This window comes from Desmodus rotundus, chromosome 5 (assembly GCF_022682495.2).
Source record: "Desmodus rotundus isolate HL8 chromosome 5, HLdesRot8A.1, whole genome shotgun sequence".
NCBI lineage: Eukaryota > Metazoa > Chordata > Mammalia > Chiroptera > Phyllostomidae > Desmodus > Desmodus rotundus.
This window is the reverse complement of record NC_071391.1, coordinates 106893672-106899671: the sequence shown is the minus strand read 5'-3', so window position 1 is coordinate 106899671 and position 6000 is coordinate 106893672. Positions and strand designations below refer to the sequence as shown.

The window sequence follows — 6000 nt, the reverse complement described above, 5'->3', positions numbered from 1 at the left end:
AGCAGTTCCAAAATCCAGCCAGGCAAATGTTGGAAGTTACTTAATTAGGTTTCAAGAACCAGGAATAATTGTCCATGGTTCTAGGTTCTGCCGGCTGGGCCTTTCTTTTTTAGGAAAGGCAGCACCTGTGTTTGTAGATTTCTCAGCCTTTTTCCCGGCATTAGAATTTGGGATGTCCAACGGCCTTTTTTTAGTTCGTACTGTCTCTGTCCCTTTGAGTCCAAGTTGGCACTGTTTTTGCTGATATTATTCTCACAAAAACTTAGTGGGTCTTGTGTGGTCCTCATTGGGGTTCACCCCATTGGACAAAAGCTACCCCCATGAATCTCTGTGAGATAAGCCCTTCTCCTTGGCCTCCTGCTGAGACAGCAAACAATGCCCTTGAGTTTCTTGCAGGTCCTGTTGTTTGACTGAGAGAATTTGTAAAACCACATCCTTTCAAAGGTCTTTGTGTGCCTGAATGCTGCTGTGAGGTACTGCCATCGATGTGTCTGAGGTCTTAACAGAAGACTCACAGTCACACCAGTGCTGCTCTATCTTTCGGTCACTGTTTGAGTGGCACCTTGGATTGCAACTTTTCTCAGAAGCCATTTCTTTCTTTTAGCATCTTCTGCCTCTAGACAGGCTGAGCATTTGTAAAATCACCAAACCCTAGCTCCTTTTTAACAGTCCTTCCCTCAATTTACCCGTCTCCTCTTGCGTCTTACTATAAGTAGCAAAAAGAAGACGGGTGTCACCTAGGTCATTTGGCTTGGACATCTCCATAGCTGCCTACCACTGCCCCTTTCCTCTTCTCTCCTGCTGTTACTACTCTCTCCAGATGAGCAGTTCTCAAAGTTTCGGGGGTCAGGGTCGCTGTATACTCTAAAAATTATTAAGAGCCCCAAAGAGTTTTGTTTATGTGGATTATATCTACCAATATGTACTGCATTGAAATTAAGCATGAGAGTGCTCGCCTCAGCAGCACATATACGAAAATTGGAATGATACAGAGAAGATTAGCATGGCCCCGTACAAGGATGACATGCACAAAATTAAGCATGAGAAATTACAAAAATATTCATGAATTCATTAGAAAAACTGTTACAGGCCCCCCTCTAGCCAGGCATCCTCATGAGAGTGACGTGATCTTTAAACCCTGTGTAGCAACCCCTGATGTGCCACCATGATGCCCAGGGAACCAGGGGGACCTGGAAGTCCAACTATTCCTTCAGATCTAGCCTTCTAGATGATTATCCAAAGTGTTCTATTGTGGGGGCAGACGCTGTGGGCTGCATGTCCCTCCGGGGAAGGCTGCGGTGCTGCTGGCAACAACACCATGATGGCAACACGGCTCTGGAGAGACTCTTCTCTCATATCTGGGGAAAGGTAGGCTTCGTGTTCACCAGGGAGGACCTCACTGAGATCAGGGACATGCCTGTAGCACAGGAGCTCCAAACTCAAACCGGGGAGCTGCTTAAGTGTTTGTGGATTTCTGAAAAAGCCGCCCAGAGGACTAGCAGCTGTGGACATGCCATTTACTGCTCACATTACGGGGCAGTGCACCGACGGCGGTGCGGCGGTGCCAGAGAGACTGCACCTCCTCTAGTCTGACAGTCCTTATAAGGGGTCCCAGACAAAGGAGGGACATGTCCTGCGCGTGCTCTAAACTACATTACCTCGGTGTAAAGAAAAGTTCAAGAAGTAGTCACAGGACAAGAAGCTGCTCCCAAAAGGAGATAAGGAGGAAGTTATAATCCATTCCCAAAGCAATATACATTCCTTCTGGCCAGGGGCCGTCTGACCAGCCCTCAGTCATGGGATGGGGAAGGGCCATGTCTGTGGGTCCCACAATGCTGCTGGCCAATAAGGTGCCAGCTGCCGCCTGTGCTGGCGCCCCTGCCCCATGTGAAGTCACTGTGCCAGCCCAGAACACGGTCTGAGGCCCGAGACCTCCTCTTCCCGGGCTTTAGGCAACACCACTAAAATCTCCAGGGCACCACTGAAATCCTGAGTGATAAGTGATGTGCAGCTGATTAGGACTGGAGACAAAGCGGGAGCCAAGGAAGCCACACTGCCGAGCATGCTGAACATCGCTCCCCTTCCCTTTGGGCTGACCGTCCTTCAGGCATTTGACAACGGCAGCATCTACAACCCAGAAATGCCTGATGTCGCAGAGGAAACCCTGCATTCCTGCTTCCTGGAGGGTGACTGCAATGTTGTCAGCATGTGCCTGCAGACTGGGTCCCCGAGTGTTGCCTCAGGACACCATTCTATCATCAGAGGGTACAAGCAGGTCCTGGCTTTGTCTGTGGAGACTGATTACACCTTTCCACCTGCTGAAAGGTCAAGGCCTTCTTGGCTGATCCGTCTGCCCCGTGGCCGCTGCCACCACTGCTGCTCCTGCTGCTGCCCTGGCCCCGGCCCCAGCCAAGGCTGAAGCGAAGAAGAGTTGGAGGAGCCAGACGAGGATATGGGATTTGGTCTCTTTGACTAATCACCAAAAAGCAACCAGCTCAGCCAGCTTTATCTGAGTAAAGGCTAACTCCTCTTAGAAAACAAACAAAACCCTACTTGTTCAACATTGATGATGTCATCACACTTGTCATGTAGCCTCTGGAAAACTCCGCAGCATACTCAGGATATCATGAGAGTAAAGAAGGCAACTAATATCTTAGTATTGTTATGAAACTAGTTTTGACCTCACAAACCCCCGGGACGGGTCTTCAGGACTTGGGGTGTCTGAACCACACTTTGGGAACTGCCGTCTGGATCATTCTCCTCAACGCAACAACTTCCCATCCCCTCAGGAGCAAGTTTCAGTCCCTTGCCCTTCCACACCTGCTTCCTCCTCAGCCTTCCACTCTCCCCCAGGACTCCAAGCCTGCTGGCCATCCCCACGCTGCCCTGAGGCCTTTATTCTTCCTCCTCACACTCCCCATTGCTCAGTGGTCATTGCCACCACCAGACTCCCATCCGCTCCATGACCAGATGAGCTCGGAGTCATGAGGCACCTTGGATTCTCTGTGCCTTGTTAGCTTTGCTTACATTTTCTCATTGGAATACAAATTACAGAATGGGACCCTAACTGGTGTGGCTCAGTTGGTTGGGCATCACCCGCAAGGTGAAGGGTCACCAGTTTGATTCCCGGTCAGGGCACATGCCTGGGTTTCGGGTTTAGTCCCTGGTTGTGGTGTGGTCAGAGTGCATAACGAGAGGCAAGCGATTGATGTTTCTCTCTCACGTGGATGTTTCTCTCCCTCTCTTTCTCCCTCCCTTCCCCTCTCTCTAAAAATAAATAAAATCTTTAAAAAATACATAGTAACATATGCTTTTTAAAGAAAAAGGGATACAGAAATATATAAAAGAAAAATAAAGTCTCTTTACTCCCACTCCCCAGTGGGTGACTACTATTGACTGCTGGTCAGGCATCCTCTTATCACACACACGTCAGGTATGCGTTTCTTTTTATTTTTTACAAAGGAAAGACCATATCACACATATGTCCTGGAACTGGTCTTTCCTTCCTTCCTTCCTCCCTCCCTCCCCTACCCCCTCCCTCCCTCCTTCCCTTCCTTCCTTCCTTCCTTTCTTTCTCTTTTTTTCTTTTGTAAAAGCATTGTAGATATTCTTTGGATAGATCTACTAAATTTTTTTTCCATTTCCTCCTCCACAAAAATAATGCTTATTTATTTGAATGGTTTCATTAAATAAGCTCACAAGGGTGACAATCTTCAGACAAAGTACATTTAGACAAAAAAGTCCAGTGTTTTGAGTTCGGGACAAAATATCCAGTTAGCAATCAGACTAGAAACCTCTAATATTTGAATTTATTTTACTTTTTACATTTAAATAATATGAAGAAAAACTATGAATCAGAAAAAAATTAATGTAAAAAAAGACACTCAAAAGAGAAACAAAATAATTTAAATGAGGACCCAGTCTGTACCACAGGAGGAATATAAGTAAAGACATTCTATGCTTAAAGTTTCCTGTAAGAGGAAAAGCCTCACACTTATTAATATAGACTAATAAAGAACTAAGTGTGTGCTGGGCGGTCCCGCTCTGGGTGGTGTCTCCCCTCCCACACTGCTCTGGATGCCCACTTGCCAGTTGCTGGGAACCTCCTCTGTTCCATCATCCTTGCCCCTCCCGAGAAGTCATGAGCAAAGAAGTAGGCCAAGTGGATAGATTTCCCTGAAAAGCGTGCAGAATTCCTGTCCTCTTCATCGGCACTTTGCAAACACTGTCGGCTCAGCTTTTCTCATGTTTGCACCTTAAGGACACAATGAAAACCACCCACGAGGAAGAAGGCAGGATATCCCCACCTTTGTGGGTTGGTTCCTTGTGACTTGAGCTGAGTGAACGGCTAGAAATGTGTAGTTTCTGTATTCAGGGAACAAGAAAACACACAAGAAATCGAGTCCCAGCGTCCCTCCTCATTTTCAGAGCACTGTGGACATCCCGAACAAAACCAGTTAAGCAAGAAATTATTTAGAGCTTTGAGTTCTTTTCCATACTGAAATTTAAAATTGTTACATAAATTGTAAACCTGTCAGCTTTATCCTTTTATGGTTTTTGTATTTTCAGTCTTGCTTGGAAAGAGCTTTCCTAATCCCAAGATTTAGGAGGAAAAAGAAGTTATGTATTTGATTTTAGTACTTTCAAAATGGTTTAACTCCTCAATCCATCTGGAATTTATTTTAGGGTCTTTTCCCAAACTGATGGGTCAAGTAATCCCTCCAGTAGCATTTCCCTATTTATTTGAAATGGCCCCTTTAACAGGTATTCTTTTATTTCTGTGGCTGTTTCTAGATTGTATTCTGTTCCATTGATTCGTCCTGTTGATTCTGTGTCTGCCTCACACTGGTTTTATTATGATAGCTTCGAGGTCTGTTTTGATATCTAAAAGGATATCTTCTTATTTTCCTTTTTAAAAAAGATTGTATTTATTTTTATTTTCAGGGAGAGGAGAAGAAAGAGGGAAAGAGACAGGGAGAAGCAACAAGGTGTGAGACACACATTGATCGGTTGCCTCTCACATGCCCCCAACTGGCCCACAACCTTGGCGACATGTGCCCTGACCAGGAATCACACTAGTGACCTTTTGGTTCACAGTCCAGTGCTCAATCCACCGAGCTACACCAGCCAAGCATCATTTTTCTTTATTTGCCCCATTTTTCTTAACTTTGTATGTACTTCATTAGTTGTACAACCTAAAGTAAAACTGAGTGTATTTTCTCATCTGAAAAGATCAAGACTTGGAACTCTACAATCATTTTATCTGGATATCAGCAAGGTCCACCCAGGAAAATGGAATCCTCTCTGTCTTTCAAGCAGAGGGGACCCAACACAAGGAACTAGTGACATGAGACAAAAGGACTAAGAAGCCTAATGCAAGAACAGGAAGCTGTTACATGGGGGATGGAGCTGGAGGAGGAGGAGGTAATATTACAGAGTAGGAGTCATGTGGTGGGACCCAGAACTCCGCACAGGCAGCCTGATGGGAGCTGGGACCATGGAGGGAGGCCTGTAGAACAGTTACTGGAGCCATGTAGGAGACATAGCTGGTGCCAGAGACACCCCAGGAAGGAGAGAAGAAGAGAGGAAGAGAGAGAAAGATAGAGAGAGAGAGATGAGGAGAAATACTCGGACTTCTCTCCTCTAGACTGTCACTGGTGATTCCCATTGGTTGAATCAACCTGGAAGCCAGAGGGTAAGGGAGACCGGGAAATGTAGCCCTCCTCTATGATATAGCACAAAGGTCAGGAAAGTCAGGGAATTAATTGGAGCAAAAACAGTCAGTTGGCCACAACTACATACCAGTAATCCTGGGAAAATTAGCCTCAGTTTGCTTCAGCTTTCTCCTCCAAAAAATAGGGATAAATAATAATAGTATTAACCTCACAAGGCTACTGTGAGGATTCAATGCATTAATATGTGTTAAATACTTTGTAAGCATTTAATAAATACTATTTATCATTATTCTGTAAAATGAAGATAACCATTCCTATCTTGCAG

At 45.5% G+C, this 6000-nt stretch overlaps 1 non-coding gene and 1 pseudogene across 1 annotated transcript; both read left to right on the top strand.

Annotated features, from left to right (window-relative positions):
- Positions 1-948: 948 nt before the first annotated feature.
- LOC112303144 (U6 spliceosomal RNA) lies at positions 949-1054 on the top strand. Its single transcript, XR_002974626.2, has one exon. It is a non-coding gene; the product is annotated as a U6 spliceosomal RNA (small nuclear RNA).
- Positions 1055-1155: 101 nt separating this feature from the next.
- LOC112302991 (putative ribosomal protein uL10-like) lies at positions 1156-2476 on the top strand (annotated as a pseudogene).
- Positions 2477-6000: the final 3524 nt, after the last annotated feature.